Source organism: Adelges cooleyi, unplaced genomic scaffold (genome assembly GCF_023614345.1).
Source record: "Adelges cooleyi isolate 19-005CV unplaced genomic scaffold, UGA_ACOO_1.1 ACOO_flye_CR_arks_rails_tigmint_CR_PRNA_247, whole genome shotgun sequence".
In the NCBI taxonomy this organism is placed as follows: Eukaryota; Metazoa; Arthropoda; class Insecta; order Hemiptera; family Adelgidae; genus Adelges; species Adelges cooleyi.
In genome coordinates this window covers 3,530,913-3,550,358 of record NW_026095912.1, presented here as the reverse complement: position 1 = coordinate 3,550,358, position 19,446 = coordinate 3,530,913, and positions in this window count along the sequence as shown.

Below are 19,446 nucleotides of genomic sequence, written 5' to 3'. Positions count from 1 at the left end.
TTCATTAACTTGTTTGCGATTAAATGCATAATTTAATTTAACATATCTAACATATCGCACCCCCGCTTAAAAAGTGACAGCTGAAAAACATGATTTTCGAGGTTATTATAGCATTATTTAAAAAATATCATATTTTTATTGTGTAAAAACGTCATAAGTCTATTATTATTTTTCACCGATAGATGGCACAAAAGTAACTTTTGATATTACAATATTTTACTGATACAATACTATCAGATATTATTATTAAAAATAGAGAATGTTGACAGTTTATAGGGATGAGGAGCATTCATAGAGAGTATAGTGAAAAAAACTAAATAAATTGATCAATTAATGCAGTTACAAAAAATGTAACAAAATGTTGTACTTTTTGAAATGACTCTATTGGAAAAGGGCAATTTTCCAGTTGTGCCACTTTTGAAGCGGGTGTGCGATATAAAAGCGGCCAAATAATTACACAGCCCTATATCAAAAATATTAATTTTTGACTTGTCTTTGAAAAAAATTATGGAAAATAATTAGATTATTTTGGTACAATAATGTAAGGTCGTGTTATTAATGGTCTCCTAAAATAAGCTGATAATGTATTAGTATGTTTAAATAGTTGATAATGACAACACGCGCATGTCTATTTGTTATAATATTAACTGTTTTTGACTTATGTCGATTGTACCAAGCAATAAAGATTTATTAAGGGCCAAAAGGTAGGCAATACTTGACAAAATTTATCTTTCCGCTCTAGAAAATTTTTTATATTTTATAACAATATAAAAAAATTGAAATCGGTTATGTAGCCCTTTTAGGCAGTGACTACTTGTATTAGTTTTTATTTGTATTAAATTTGGAATAAACATTCCCCTTAATAACTGTTAAGCAGTTTCGATTTTTAATTACCTTAAAACCAATTAAATGTATTCGACCAGTATAAATATATTTAAGAATTATTTTAAACATCGTTACTGGTACTTCATTTATATTCACTCTACTTTTACTGGTTTCGTTATGACTTCCATACAATAAAACACTAAAAAAATACACAATATTACTACAAACATTAAACTATGAAATAAAACGATAGAAACGATACCCTTTTATTTGAAGTGAGATAATTGTACTCTACTTTATATTAGTTATACCATTTTTGGGACGATGAAACCATTTGTTTTGAGTATCATAATTTATATAACAATTTTTTTTTAAAATTTTAAATACATCCATCTGCATATTCAATTTGCTTTCAAATTATTTAAGACAGCAGCATCGTTAATAATAAGTGAAAGTAATAAAAAAAAAAGATCTTTTATTAGGTCACAACGAACATGGAAATCTAATGGACATGAAAATTCGACGGGATGAATCCGATAACCCGAATTGATGTGGAATTCTCCGAAATACAGGTAAATAAAATTTAGTTTGTATCTAACTTTTAGATCTGATGGTCAAAAAATACAACTAAAAAAAAATTAAAAACAATAATAATAATAAAACAAATAGTTTTCACCTACCCAAGAAAAAAGGTCAAAGGAAATATACTTTATGATAAAAATTAAATACCTAAAATATTTGCTGCGTGATGCTAATAAATAACGATGGACGTGAAATTCTTCTGCTTCTACAACCAAAATAACATCTGAAAAGCTGAAATAAGTGTTATAATAAGTTTAAACCTTATTTGTGTATTATATTTAAATGGAAAATAGTAAATGCAATAAATGATTGTATAGGGTAGAAAGAAGATAAATAACAGAAATGGAAAAAAGATGAACCTATTAGTTTTGACCGGTCAGTCAAAGATATTATTCAACAATAGCTTCCTTATTAGCATTAATAGTTCATAATCAGCATAATGGAAATATTTCATCTAGGCATATCATATTTTGCCACTTCGTGTACTATCTACTTTAAATCATTTTAGCGTTACTACAGCAAAATTGTCAAAACGGGACTTACTTACAGCTTATTTTTACCATCTCATTACAGGAATACCATAATATAATGTTAACTGAGTAGAAGGCATTTTGGACTATGATATTAAAAAACTGCTAAATTTTGAAAATAATAAACTTAATAGGTACAATTTTAATACCACATACCTTTTGCTCAAATAGAGGTTGCTTATGTCGCTAACCAATAAGTGAGTGTGGTCGATTTGTTTGTTACTGTGCTCGTCTAGTGAATGTTTTAATTTTAAAAAACCAAAATAATTCGAAATCCAACCTAATTTAAAAACCACTGTATCCTAAAAAAAATAAAATTAATCATTCTTCATTACCCGGTTTTCGATAAAAACACATAATTTAATTTAACAAATACAACATTTACAATCGGTCAAACGATCACACATTATTTTATGCCGTTTATGAGAACGGAAGGCATTTTTTATTAAGGGGCAAATGATAGGCAATATTAGACAAAAAATTTATCTAGTAACATTTAAGTATGCCGAAGAATTTTAATGTAAAACATTATTATGTTTCTAGTTAAAAAACTTAAAAAATTGGCTTTTTAGCCCCATAGAGACCTATTTTATCATTTATATTAATATAAAAAATGGGTTAAGGGCTGATTTTTGATTTAGCTATTAGAAAATTAATTAGAAATACAAATTTTGAAAACAAAAATAAAAAATCAAATCAGTTAGCAGACACTTCAGATAGTGAATTCTTGTTTTAGTCTTTATTTGTATCAAATTTAACACTTCCCGATTCCCTTAACACACGCATAGCTGCTTCGATTATTTGTTACCTCAAGATCACTTAAATCGACTAGACCAGTATAAATATGTTCAAGAAGAATCTTAAATAAAGCAACTGGTACGTCTTTTATTGACACGTCATCCTTATAGGTTTTTTTATCTTCTCTATACAACAAGGCCCTAGAAATAATACACTATATTACTACAAACATTAAATAGAAAGGAATAGAACGATACCCTTTCCAAGGGTAAGCGAGATATTTGTAGTCTACTTATTATTAATTATACCATTTTTGGGATGATGAAACCATTTGTTTTGAGTGACCAAAGTTATAAAACAATTTTTTTTTAAATTTTAAATACATCCATATGCATATTCAATTTGTTTTCGAAATTTTTAAGATGGCAGTATCGATAATAACAAGTGGAAGTATTTAAAATATAAAGGGTATTACTTTAGGTCACAGCGAACCAGAATGTCAAATGGACATTAAAATTTTACGGCCTATAGCTGATAACCCGGTTTGACGTGGAATGCTCCATATACGGGTAAAATATAAAGATTTAGTTTATATCTAACTATTTGATCTGATACAGCTACAAAAACAAATAGTTTTCACCCGCCCAAGAAGAAAGGGCAAAGGAAATATACTTTATGATAAGAATTAAATACTCAAAATATTTGCTTCGTGAGGCTAGTAAAATACGATGGGCGGGCACTTCTTCTCCGTCTACAACCAAATCAACATCTTTATAGCTGAAATAAGTATTAAAATAAGGTTATAATACATATAAAAAATAAAAGTAACAATACATTTTGTATAATTTCTGATTAAGGAAGATGGTTACAAAATTTGTCTTGCAATTAATATTATGTTTGAGTTTTATCTGGGTATTAGTTTAAAATGTAAAATAATATATGCAATGAGTAGTTTACGGTAGAAAGGAAAAAAGCGCAGCAACTGGAAAAAGGTGAACCTAAATTTTGCATTAAAAGTTCATAATGAAAGCATCGAGGCGCCAAAATTGGCAAAACGGGACACATAGCTAATTTTTTACCATCATATTACATAATGTTCACAGAGTAGAATACATTTTGGGCTATGGTAAAAAACTGTATACAAACTAAACTAGCTAAATTTTGAAAATTATAAACTTAATAGGTACAATTTCAATACCGCATACTTGTTAGTTATATAAAGGTAGCTTATTTCTTTGGCCAAAACGTGAGTGTCGTCGATTTCCTCTTTACTGTACGCTTTGGAAGACGAAGCCCTTGCCGTATAACCTTTTGGGCCAGAACATGCTAAATAATATATTTAATAGAATAATTAAACAGCCAATTTTTTGGACGAGTTTGTGTGGTTAATTTATTCAAGTAGAATCCACTCACCAGATTTTACATTTTTAAATATTCTGTTTATTTAATATTTTTAATAATATTCATAGTTATATGAGTTTTTTCGTATTTAAAAGAATGGTTTAATAATTGTAAAACTGTTTATGACACCAGCGTTTAGTATAAAAGTAATATAATATTAATGGGTACTATATAATTTTACCTTGTAATATTATTTTTTAATACAATCAAATTATCATTATTATTATTTACATGTTATTGAGAATAATTTAAATTTTAAAATTAACCTATAATTTTTCCCCTGCGGGTGGGGGTTAGAATACACCTGTGGTAGTCCATGCCAGTCGTAAAAGACGACCAAAATGGTCCAAACAATGGGCAGCAGCGTTGTTTGTATCAAGTATAGATCTATCATCTATACTTGAATAGCACCTCATATAAATAAAAGATGTTACTGCGATGCAGTAGGCAAGGAGAAACCACTGCATTGCCATTCCCAACACACAACCATGATACGATCTTCTAGTAATATAAAAAGTACTAATCATGAACCCAGAGAAACAAATCTGGGGAATATGAAGAAGCTATTAGCTCTAACAAGTTATGAAGAAATGAAAAGACTAGTAGATAAAAGAGAAGATTGGTTGAAGCGACAAGGCGAAGCCTTTAGACAATACAAATAAAAAAACCTATAATTTAAGGTTTTTATTTTATTAATATTACCTCTATGTTTTGTTTAGTAATTTTAAAGTTCTAACAACGTTATGAAAATTAAATTGTAATGTATACACTAAAAAAAGTCTTATTTATTTTAAAAATACTTCTACATAGGAAATTTAATTTCAAATTCTTTAAGATTTAATAAAATTATAATAATATCTTTATTATTATAATAAAACTAATATGTTTCATCCTCCCGAGTTCTATCGCCTAGTAAATACCTATACTTAATGATATGATAACACATTAAAATATGTATAGTTTGTCTAACTAAAGTTATGGTTAATAATATAATGACATACATAACTTATAGATGGAATAACTAAACAAATAGTGAAGCCAATTAAATTTTTAGTTAAAGCATATATTAAGATCGGCCAACTATAAATTTAGTTATTTTAACTAAAATTGATGTGTCCTTCTACAGGGTGGTTCTTTTAGCATAAACCAGTCAATATCTCACTGGGTTTAATTAATAATTTAATTTTTTTTTTCATATTGTTTTTATACAATGTGAACTCAACTTTTCACAATTTTTTTTGTTTTTACCTCCCTCACAACTTAGATTCTTTGATAGCAACTTTTAAACTTAAATGGTAACGTATATATTTTATTAACTTTTTAAATAGAGAATAATGCATTACAAATTTGACTGGTCGATAACCAGTTTCTGATAACTATTTGTGAAGTTATAAGAGTTTAAAAAATAGGATGGGAGGGGAAGTGGAGTGTAGTATTATTTTTATCTGCGAGCATTTTCTAACAACAATATGAAAAAAAAATATTTTAAATTTTTATTAAACCCTATGAAATATTGCGTGGTTCATGATAAAAGTATCACCCTGTATATATTGAATACAATTAAAAAAAAATTGAATTCGTTTCAAAAATCGATCAAATTTTGAATCGAACATAAAATTTGATAAAAGTTGAAATATTTTCTGTGTAGTGTAAAATAATAATATTGAAAATGTGCCCAAAAGCAAATAAAAAAATTCTAAATGTTCAGAGTAAATAAGTAATTTTGAATATCTCATTAATTTATTTTTTTACTAACAATTTTTTAGTACTCATAATAGTCAAACCGTACCATACATAAAAAAGGCTTCTACCAATAATTTTCAAGTATTTGAATAGGTATATGTTTTCGGCTTGGTTACAAACAAAAATTTGTGTAAACAATTTCGCCGGAATTCCAAAATACTAGTTTTCTCAAAACTTATTAGTCTATTTATTATTACTATTGAGTAAACAACAAAATATCTTAATTACAGATAAGTTTCATATTTATGTTTGTAACTTATCATATAGGTTGCTGCGAATGAATTAAAAATGAAAACAATTATTTCTAGATTAATAAAATATATTATTTACCTGGAGTTGACCATAAAACAATAAATGCTAAAGTATAAATCAGCATAGTGTTATAATACGTGTTAATAAAATATAAAATGTTGAATACTTTCAAATATAATATAAAGAAAACCACATCAATTGATATTGAACACCGATTTTCATATGTAGATTTATTACAAAAGCGTGCAATCTTTACCTAAACTTACTGGCATATGTTTTAAAAGAATCATTGTGTTTACGGGTACGGGGTGTAAATAGGCGCATGTTATTGTCGTATCTTGTCAAACATCAAACTCAAACTGTAGCTGACGTTTGTGTTGTTGCTCATACACAAAAACCGTTTTTACAAATATTTTTTTTTATATTATAAAAATCGTACGCTGAAGATTATTCTGTAGGCGTAGTATTTTATTATATTATTTTCAACGTATGTTCTATGATATATTTTCAGTACTTATTTAATAATTTTAATGACAATATTAAAAATATCTTCTGGTTTTTTTTTTGATACAACTGTAATTTTGTCTAAGGGTCCTTCAATTTTTTGTCTCTGAAAAAAAATGAATACTTATTTATTGTAAGGTGACAAACAAATTTGGGCTGTACAATATGACTGGGTAGTGAAGGCACATTAAATGTTTATTGGTTAACTTTGACCCAGTCAAATATTATTTTAAAAGTTATTCAAGTTTAAAATTTAGAAAGTGTGGAAAGTAGATATTGTTATCTAGGTTATTTTATATAGTTAAAGATTTACTAACTTTAAGCTTCAAAATTAAAAAAAAATGATATTGTTAATGAGTACAATATTGGTATTACACGCCATTGACAATATTATAATGATAATATAATAACCAATAATAAAAATAATAAAATGAATAATTAACTAATAATACTGTAGCAGCGCGCACTCCCGTCGATGACATATGTATGATGCAGCGGTGGTTGGCGGACGGCGCTGACCACCGCCTATTGTTATACACGCGAAAATAGGCAAATTTCAAGTAGCTATGACATTTGAAATAAAGAAGTCCGCCTAATTTTGACTTTAGATTCATAATAAGCGTAAAAAACACTATAATGTGGCAAAAAAAGGGTGTCCACTAAAGTGAGTTTGTTCCAATTATTCTTAATTTAATAAGTTCATCAAATATACAAGTTACCATTAAAAAAACTTCTTGAATATTCTACCTCACACTTTCCCGGTAAATCCTTTATCTGGTCATAACGGGAAAAAACCACTGCCGTGACAAACAACACCATGTCTAAAACGTCTAAAATAGTACCCATTACTCGTTTGGTTATTTCGTCTTTAGGTACACGACCCAATAGGTCGTGGATCTATAATAAGAAAAATATTATCGATATAAAATCAATATTATTTTATTTACTATATACAAATACATACATATTATACTATTTTAAATCAAAATGTGCTCCACGTGGGATACTATATAGGGGAGATTTTAACTTTGATTGGTCCAGGGAAGTAGAAAACATTATTGTGTTAACCTTAAGGTATTACTTATTTTAACTTTTTTTTCAAGTATTCTATCTAGTCATGGTTTTATAAATCAAAATGTTATGCCTATTATTGTATCTTTAATGTAGTATTTTAGACCCGTTTCTATATAACTGGTATAGTGAAATGATTCTAAATTATTTGATCGCTCTACACTTTACATAGAAAATAATTTCCCAATACGTAGTAATTGTGATTCGTGTGTTGCGAGTTCATACGAATTACACTTGCACCTAATTATAGACAACAAAAAACAAAAAGTTTGATCATGTAGTGTCTATTTGGTGTAATTTAGTTTTTAGTTAAATAATAATATTATTTATTTTTTTTACAAAATGTTATGTCGTTTATCCGTTTTTGTTTTGTTGTGTTATTTGAATCTTTCCGTTTATCGTTTTTTTGATATGTTTAACGTTTTTCTATTTTTCGTTTATCAAAACGTTTTGGTTATTGTTTTTTTATAATTAGCTTTTTATGTTTTTCGTTATGTTTATGGTTATACGTTTCAATCGTTTTTTGACAAGTTTAACGTTATAAAAACGTTTTCAAGCCCTGGTTAGGTTTGTTAATTAGATAGTTGAATTCTTCCAATAACATATTCTACAAAACCCATTTTGTTATCAAGTACATCATATTATAATTGATTTTGAGTTTAATACTGTATCCGAAATATTCATGTCATTCATAGTACATGTCTACTATTAAAATCAATAGATACAGAATAAATAAAAATGTATTTTTTTTTCTAGCCTATTCCAACTATTTATTTCTAATTCTGAATCCTCCCCTTATTTTGTACCCTTCTTAAATGTCTATGCAAATGCGGAAAACCAGTTAATTGTTTATATTTCTCATAAAAACAAAACCTAACTCATCTTAATAATAATTTTATAGAGAGAAAGTGTTAGAGGTAAAATTACCTAAATGGAGTTTTAATGTTGAGTGACTAAATAAATTAGTGTAATATAAAAAATGGTTTATATAACGAGAGTTGTGGAAAAAAAATCCTGGCTGGCCAAACACATTGGTATTGGATTAGCTTAAATACGATTTACTTAAGCACAGTTAAGGGTTCAAAAACTATTCCTACATATTTTAAATTTAAAAGAATATGGATACAAATTATTGTTCAACACATTATTGTGTGCTAAATTCCAAATTCACAAATGTTTTATGGGTTTGCGTATTTATTTAGAAAAGTATTTGTGAGGGCTCATGTTATGCACATCGGTACGAATTTATGGTAAAAAAAAAATTATTACTTACTGCGTGTTGTTTACACATATTTTTGTCGTTTATTATAGCGCATTTCACATAACGAAATTCAATGTACAAAGTAAAACCTATACATTACAATTTGCAACCCAAATTTGGCCTCCGGTTAAAGAGTTCCGTACACGTTAGGAAATAATTCTCTACTCGTTCTACTCGTTAAAACTAGTTGTTAAAACTTAATATTAGCAAGTTATAGCACTTTTAGAATAGCTATTATGCCTTGTTGGATTAAATTTGGCAAACCAGTTGCATGTTTCAATTGGCTGCGGTTCAGTAGGAAATAACGTAGGGCCAGACTCAAAAATAGAAAAAATAATTAGTTAAGTTGAACTTAAATTTGAAACTTAAGAAAGGAGTTGGTTTATTCACGTAAATGAAAATAATGCCACATTCTGTCTTTCCTCCCGTTCTTAACATTAATCTTTAATAACTTAAAAAATAATTATTCGTAATTATTGTTTATTGGTATTACCTATTACACATTTCCAGAAAATATTTCCTAATTTTAAAAGCTAAAAAAAAAATAATTTTTCAGCTGAGTCTGCAACCACTAAAGAGCATTTTTATGACTCGTTGAAGTACCGAATAAATTTAGAGTAGTGATGGAATTATAGATAATAGGACAATTTATAGATAAATAGTATATAAACAAGATAGTTTCTAAGGTAGCTAGTAAACATATCAAGTTTCTGGCTTATATTTTAGCGTTTTCATAATATCTGGCCTTAAAAAATTCATAGGAAATATGACCTATTAAATTACATTTCATTTTTTTTCAGTTATAATTTGATCGTTGTGAATACATATCTCTTATCTCTAGTATTTTATAAGATAAGAGCGTAACGAATTGGAAGAGGGACCAGGCCGTGGTCCACTGGGTGTGTGAAACGCAAGAATTGCGGAGGTAAACACTTGAGTCGATAAACAATGTTCTGTACGGCTGAATAAGATGAACATGGTTCTAAGAAAGGCACTGTATGTGAGCGCCACATCAGAGATTTAATAGGGACCGCTAAGCTTATTTCAGTTGCCACCTCTGAAAAATTAAACAGTAAAATGGAGTGGGGTGACGGGTACTGTGTCACCGGTCCGGATAATATGGAGGAATATAGATTGAAAAGATGTTTATTATTTAGAAATTTATTTTATTTTTATAAGATTTACAATTAATGTTTTTAGTAGATGTTTTCGTGCAAGCCTCGTTAAGCGGAAAACTTGTTTTTTCGAGTTACACTTAATAAATATTTTATGTTTTAGTGCAAATAAACGATGTTGCCTAGGTGGAAGAAGGGTGCAAACAGTTCTCTCCAAACTTATAGTTTATTTGGGAAAAAAAAAAATAAAAACAAAAAAGGCTATTTCTTAAAATGCAGAAAAATCCATACGTTTTTGTTCAAAACACGTTATCGGTGATTTTATTTTTCTTACATCAAGGATTTAATAAATATATTAAAACACATATATTACCATACATTTATTTTTCTATCTTTATAACTTATTACTTATCTCTATAACTTTGACCGTAATCAATTCCAAGGTTGTTATGTGTGAGTGAATCAATAGACAAAAGGTAATGATCATTTTTATAAATTTTATTGTTATTTACGATACGTGGGCAACTATGGCAATACATTTTTTATAGACTTACGATCAACCGTAACTGTATACACCCTAATATTAAAAATTAATTTTTAAGAACATAATTGTCATTATTGGCAAAACCACTTAAAAGATTGGGTCTTTCCACTTTATCGATTCTGCACGGAAGGTTAGGATATAATAATATTTTCAAGGTTAGCAATACATAAATTGCTAAACAAGGCAACAAACACGTCACTCAGGTGCGGCAGATTTGCCAGTTAATCATCATAGACAAATATAGCCCAACATTTTTGGAGAGATAGTGAATATTGTTAATTGGATATGACACTTACAATTGAGTAAAAATTATTCAGATATTCCTAAATTCTAAAAAAGCTTAGTAAGGAAAAAAAGAATAAAACAGCTGGCTTTCTGAAAGGTCCCTCAATTATTACATTTATTGCATAAATTTGTCAATACTTTTACACAATTCAAAAATGTTAAAATAACATTATAATAATTAAACAAAACAAAAAACAAATATATAAATAAGAAAAAAATCATTAAATAATAATATCTTTAATTAATGGCAAACATGCAATGAAAACAAATATACTAAGATTTTGAATTTAGTTTAAATATCTGGAGTTTGAGCTGATGTTATTTGAGCAGGAGCCTCCAAATAAACACAACGAAAATTCTTAAAAAGAAAGTGTTATAAAATTTAAAGCAAAAAAACTTATAACAATTGCACTTACATTGCCTGCTGAACTGCGAACGCCAGTAATACGAATGTAGAGCATTGGTATGGGATTAAATTCCAGCAATTGCCAAGATTGTGTCCACTCCTTAGACTTATTTACAATCGTTTTCCAAACCTGATTATTGAGAGAAGATTCAATAGTGTACCTATAGTACTGGTTAGAGTCACCCCAAAGCAGCAACCTGTCAATTATGGCAACAATAATATTTTCTTAGTTTTATAATGAATAAAAATCATGAATAACAAAAAATTTAGCCAAAATTAACTTGTGTTTCACTGATTTTACTTCCTAATTTGTTTTACTACTTGCTTCCTAACTTTATTTTACTTTTATTTTACCGGATCGTGAAAAAAGCAAACAAAATAAAAAAATAAATTTTTTTATTGCAATTAATTAATGTTATAATATTTTACTCATTGTTGATTATAATACAATTATTTTTATACTATTATTATGAAAGGTACTGAAGTTATCCTAATTATTATTGAGATCAAAATCATTAAAATTTTGTTTTTGTTTAGTTTTGTTAACGTTATCATTTACATGGCCATTGCCATATAGTTTAATGAACAACAGATCAATTTTAAATTAAATAATAACAAAATTACATATATGTATATGCAATAAAACAAATTGGGACAATGGGAGTTCATAAATCCTAAGAAATATATATGGTTCAAAGAGATTATGGAAAAGACAAAACATTTAAATAAGCGTGATTATAATAAATAGCATCTATGTACGAGTTTGAGACGTAAGCTTTGCCTAAGAAATAAGAATTAAGACTTGCAAAAGTATTGCTTTTTAAGGAAAAATTATTAGAGACAATTTTTATAGAACGTTTAGGAATTACAAAACTCATTCCACCGACCGGAAATTATAAAACAAATTGTCACAAGAAAGCTTATTGCTATAACAATTACAAAATATTTATACTATTACCTTATTGAACTCAGTATATATGGTTGTGCAAGCTGCACCACTATAAATCCCTTTCCTAACCGATGATACGTGTATTCATCATTCCTGTTGTCGGTATCATAGTACTCATTTAGTAGTGGTTGGTATGTATTACTATGTTCCCCTTCGATAACAATGGCTCTGGTTGGTGGTAAACTTGAACTGACATTATAATTGATCTTAGGAACTTGATTGAAATTAATAAATTAGACAAATTTATATTATTATGTGTATATTATTATTATTTTTTTTTATTAAAAAAATTAGTTTCTCACCGACATGTGCATTTCTGTTCTATTAAACTTGACATCACAAATTTTAAAAGTCACATTGGGATCACCTTTGGATCCAACAATGTGTATATACTGAACCACGCGTGGTTGAATCCATAATCGTTGAAGCCATCGGCAATTATAATTTGAATGATCTATAACACGTGTCCAATTATACCCATCCATTGAAACATCAATGTAATAAGAGTAATTCCTAAAATATCAACAAATTCGAATAATATGTAAGGCAACGATTTGTAAAAAACTGTACAAAATTAAATATCAGAAACAGTTTCGAAAAAAACGGTCGAATAATGAATACAGATATAAACAACTAAGCCTTAATAAACAATAGTTTTTAAATATTTGATAAATTTGATCCCATTACTTATAATTAAGATAAACTCTCGACAAATAAAAATTGTTACACATAATTAAAATCAATCATAAATCAAATGAACGAAATTTTTGAACAATTAAAAAAAATGTCCATTTTAATTTAAAATATTTATTAGTTAAAAACATACCTATGATCTTCGTTTGTACATCCATACCACAACTTTATCTCAATATAGTTTATAATAGATGGATTACCCAACCTTATCATATTATAACCGCCGTCAAGGTCTTTGTCCTCGTAATCCCTACCACGTCGCTCAACCCAAGGAGCAAATTCCCCATCAATGAGTTTAAACGTTTCAGACCCATAAATAAGATTCACATTGGGTTCTAAAAAAAAAAATCATTGAAGCCAACATAATATGCAATTACAAATTGACGTGTACATCAAGCATACCACGCTTTCCTCGAAATTGATGTCCCGGTGACGACGTTTTTCTCTGTTGTATGGCTTTTGAAATAATATCAAAACCAACCAGTTTTGATTCCCTAGCTTTAGATATTTTGTCATCACTCATTAACGAATATCTGACAGCGGATAAAACATTTACTTTAGTACCACTATCCAAGTAGTCTTTTTTCGAATGGATCCAGTAACAAACGCAACGGAATATATCGAATTCGTTAACATAAAAGGAGTCACGACTAATAATTTCTTGAAGAACTTCCTAAAAATAACAAGGGTTTCTCAACTTTTCACCTCACGCGGACACTATTATTTTATAATTAAAAAAAATGTAGTTACAGGTGGCAAAGACAGAAAACCATTAGATTCCAATACTTTCAAAGCGTTGTTATCGATAAAGTCTAGTGTTAAGTCTATGAGCTCCTTGAATGGATAAAGTCGTGTCATAATATAGAAAGGACATACATTGTCTACTTCAAAAATTCTTTGGAAATAAACGTGTAGTGAATGTTGTAAGTCTAAAAAACCAAATAAATCCAAAATCTTATATAATTCAAAAACCTCTACAACCTAAAAAAAAATAAATAATAAAAAAATTGATTAATCATTCTTCATAATCTATTTTCAATTAAACACACAATTTAATTTATAGTATCAGCCAAACGATCACACATTATTTTTATGCCACTTAAGGAAAACGGAAAGCACTATTTATTAAGGGGCAAAATAATTGACAAAATGTTATCTAGTAACAGTTTTAAGTGTGCCGAAGAATTTTATTTTAAAAAAATATTATGTTTTTCTAGTTAAAACACTTTTAAAATTATTTTGCACCGAGTTATGACGAAAGTTTGATAAAAATTGATTTTTGTAAAAGTAATTATTTGGCGTATGTGAAGCATTCTATTTTCTAAATGGGTTTTAAGGCCGATTTTTAAATAGCTGACAGAAAATTAGTTAATAATAAACATTATAAAAACAAAAATAATAAATCAAATCGGTTAGGTAAACACTTTAGACAGTGACATCTCGTTTTAGTCTTTTTTTGTGTCAAATTTAACACTTCCCAATTCCCTTAATAACCACTTAGCTGCTTCGATTATTTGTTACCTCAAGATCGCTTAAATCGACCAGTATACGTATATTCAATAATCTTTTTAAATGGGTTCACTGGTACGTCTTTTATTGTCAGTGTTTTTAGATATGTTTTTTTATCGCTTCCATAAAATAAGTCACTAAAAATAATACATAATATTACTACAAACCATTAAAATATGGATAATATCGATAAAAACGATACCATTTCATAGGAAAGCGAGATAATTATACTCTACTTAATATAAATTATACCATTTTTGGGGTGATGACACCATATTATTTATTTTCTAAATATGTAATACAAGTTTTTTTTTTTAATTTTAAATATATCCAACCGCATATTCAATATTGAAAACGGCATCATCGTTAAAAATAAGTGGATATATAAAAAAAAAAGAAATGGTCTTATATAAGGTCACAACGAACCAGAAAGTTTAATGGATATGAAAATTCGACGGGGTGATACCGATAACCCGATTTTACCTGGAATAGGTCCTTAAATAGGTAAATTAAAGTTTAGTTTATATCTAACTATTATTCTAATCTTAGATTTGATGTCGGAAAACTACAACTACAAAAAGAATAAAAAGAATGAAACCTATAATTTTCATCCGCCCAAGCAAAAATGTCAAAGGAAATATACCTAATTATAAGAATTAAATACCTAAAATATTTGCTGCGTGTGGCTAATAAAATACGATGGACTTGAAATTTTTCTCCGCCTACATTCAAAACCACATCTGAATATCTGAAATAAGTATTAAAATAAGTTTAAAACAGACATAAGAAAATAAAAGTAACAATACATTTTTTATAATTTCTGTTTAAGATAGTTGGCTAAACAAATTGTCTTACAATTAATATTTTTTAATCATACCATGGTTAGTAATTAAAAACGGAAAATAAAATACGCAATGAGTAATTTGCTTATGGTAAAAAGATGATACAGCACAACAATGAAAGAAGGTAAACCTATTTATTCTGACTGTTAATTTTAATTAATTATAATTAAATATAATTAAAATTAATTATATTAATTAATTAAAAATAATGTTATTCAATAATAGCTTCTTTATTAGCATTAATAGTTCATAATGAATGCATCTAGGCATATTATATTTTGCCACTTGAATTCTTGCCACTTGCAAAAAGGGACTTAGTCCTTAACATTAAACTGTTGGAAAAATGAAAAAAATGTTTGATATGTTTTATAAGATTATATGTTATTTGATAGTTAAGATGCTTGTTTACAATGGGTTGTTAGTAACGGGAATAAAGCCGTTTTAACATGAATCGATGCGTTTAAGTAAAGTGATAACGAATCTGTAATAATCACATTTTTGATAAAATGGTGACTTAGGACCTTTTTTGCATGAAGCAATTCCCTATGCATACTACCTAGTTTAAATCAAATTAGAATTACTACACATTTACAGGTTACTTTTACAATTTTGTCACAAGAATACTAAATTATAATGTCGACAGAGTAGAATACATTTTGAGCTATGGTATTAAAAAAACTGTATACATGAGAAACTTACTAAATTTTGAAAAAAAACATTATAGGTACAATTTCAAATTTCAATAATGCTAACCTGTCGCTTAGATAGAGTTTGCTTATGTCGTTGACCAAGAATTGAGTGTGATTGATTTGTTCATGACTACGGTCTCTCGGAGGCGAATCTTTCTCCCCATAACCAGAATATCCTTGAATAGAACATGTTAAATAAATTTAATAAAACAGCTGATTTTTTAAACTATATTGTATGATTTAATTATTTAGGGAACATGTACCCGATTTTTAACTTTTTAACCTTTTGTTTATTTAATATTTTAAGTATTCTAGTTATGACAGTTTAATCGCGCGTAGTAGAATGGTTTAATAATTTTAAAAACTGTTTATGGCACCAGCGCAGCGTGTAGTATTAAATAATATAATTTGAATGGGTCCTATATAATTTTACCTTGAGTATAATTGAAAAGTGGGCATGGCCTCCTAGTACAGCCGACAGGTAGTTTCAGATAGAAAAAGGTCCGAAATTAATGAAACTGCATGTAGTTTAGGGATGGTTAAAACATTTTCTCAAGTTTTGGATCTCGAGGAAACTGTGCTAAAAGTGGAAGGGTAGGAAAATTGAAAATTTGACCTTTCTCCGGTTAGGATTCCATCTTATTTCTTTTGATATACCCGAATTATGATGAAATGTTGTTGCAATTATGGTTTCTGGTTAAAATCACCAACTTTTGCGACCACACAACTCACCCACCACACTCCTCCTTCGTCCACCCAGCCCCAATTCACAAAAGCTAATCTTCTTCTCTTGAAAGAAGCAGTGGTCCCAGTGTCCTCTACTCGCCAAATTCCTATTCCTTACCCCCCCCCCCCCAAGAACGTACTTTTCCTCCACGCAGTGAGTAGTTGTGATACCACGTCAGCACCGTATAGATTGGGGAAGAAGAAAATTTGCAGCACCTACGTGAAGAATACCTCCCTCTCTGCAGCAGTGGGTCCGTTCCTCACACCAAACGCGAAAAGTTCGGTAGCAGTTTATGGAGGCGACATTGACAATGACAACCTCGACGACCTACGGTACCGATTATTCACACGATCAGTGATGAAGGCTAAATTGGAACTAGCACGCCTACCACCAACAAGGGTCGCTGCCAAGTACCACTCACTTCGCACTTACCAGCAAGTACAGGCGTGGTTGGTAATGAACTTCTCCCATCAGTTTGGGGCTGGACCCTTACCACGCTAGGGGCAGTACCCACCTCCACAACAAGAAATGCTGTACCGGATGACATCCTCCAGATTGTTTCCTGCAAGTGCAACAAAGGCTGTAGCACTGGAGCTTGCAGCTACAAGAAAGCAGGTGTTTGTTGCTCTGCGAAAACGCCCTTGCAACTGAATTGAACGAGGAGGACTCAATACAATACTCGTACTCATACTGGAATCACACCAGGCATATTAGACGAATACGCCGACGGCAACGACGTCATTGACAGTCTAATCACTCAGGAGGACGACGAGCTGTTAGAAGTAGAACCAACGGTAAAGAAATTCCGACAGGAAATGCAATGAGTACCTACTATGATATGTACATGTATATATGATATAATAATAATATAATATAATGATAATATATTTTATTAATGCCTTGTGAATAACTTAATTATGTAGTGGGGGGGGGGGAGGAGGGATATCGATCCAAAAAGTAACTAGTACCAATATAATGTGAATATGGTTGGCTTTCAAGAGAAGAAAATTTACTTTTGTGAATTGGGGCTAGGTGGTCGAAGGAGGAGTGTGGTGGGTGGGGGGCGGGTGTCCCAAAAGTTGGTGATTTTAGCCGTTTCGTAATTACAACAACATTTCATCATAATTCTGGTATAACAGAAGAAACAAGGTGGAATTTGTTGGAAAAAAGTTATTGAGGGAAAACTGGAGAAACATTTTTCAGTCCCCCCACACTTTTAGCACAGGATCCCCGAGGTCCAAAACTTGAGAAAATGTTAATTAACCATCCCTAAACCACATCCCAAAGTTTCATAAACTTCGGACCTTTTGCCAACTAACCCTACTTTTTCAAACCTGACTATCCGCTGGATGGAACTTTTTGGTATTTTTGGTATTTTTTGGTTTTTCTAATATCGAATCTCTTATTTCGTATCTCTTTTCTCTAACCTCTTACTTCTAATCGGTAAAGTTCAGCGTCATGCACGCACGCACGCACGCATAGATTTTATCAAAAATACCAGTGGTATTATTACTTTTTGACTACCTGTTATAATAAATGAGCAAACGACAAAGTACTATTTTTTAAGTGTTTTGTTTCGTACTAATTAATAAATACTCTGGTGATAGTGGTGAACACACATATTATAGTTATGATTTAATTATTACCTATTTTAACTATAATTTAAATTGCATCATATATGTATTTTTTCCGTGCACCGAAAACAGGTACCAGTACATTGTACGACATAGTTAACATTTAAAAATATACACGGTTTCAACCAAAATTAGTGATTTAGTACAGTATAAAAAAGGGGGAGAAAGACGATTGTATCGAATAGAAACTTTAAAATAATTAGTATACATATCTTAATGAACGCAGTGATATTTGAGACTAAATAAAAATACCCTACAGACTTCTTAGTATTCTCAAAAATGTTATTAAATTTCGAAAGTTAAATAATAACATAATATACAGGATGATTCTTTTATTATGAACCATTCAATATCTCATAGGGTTTAATAAAACATTTTTTTATGTTATTATGTATATTGTTATACAATATAATCTTAATTTTACACTATTGGTTTTGTTTCTACCACCCTCCCAACTAAGTTTTTTTGATAGCAACTTTGTAAAACTTAAATGGTAACGCATATATTTTATTTTTTTTTTTATTGAGAATAAAATACTAAAAATGTTGACTGGTCAATAACCAATAAAATATATACGTTACCATTTAAGTTTCAACAGTTGCTATAAAAAAAAACCAGTACAGTGGGGTCGGGGCATAGTGGGAACGGAGCATAGTTGGGTCGGGGCATAGTGGGGACGGGGAGGTCACAGGTTTACAGGAGTTTTTAAATCTGAAAGTGATAAAATCACTTTCGAAAAAACGCTTCGATGCAAATCGGTAGTTAGTATTTTCATGCCAGTACAGTCCAAACCAAGCACAGTATAAACCAGCAAAGTAAAAAAGTTTTAAATTAAGGTTCTGTATTTACAAATGAGCATCAAAGCGTTTATTTGAAAGTGATTTTATTCAATTTTATCACTTTTATTTATAATAATTCCTGTAGACCTGCGACCTCTCCGTTTCCTCATTGCTTTGATTCCATTATGCCTATACTGTACTAGTCCTCTCGGATAAAATCACTAACAATAACCTTTTATGGAGATTTTAATAATAGTATAGGAGCAGTATCATGATGTTAAATGTTCACAAGATTTGATCTAGTCATAAAATAAAGTACTATCATTCATGACTTTTAAATACTATTAAAATATATATTAACTTGAAC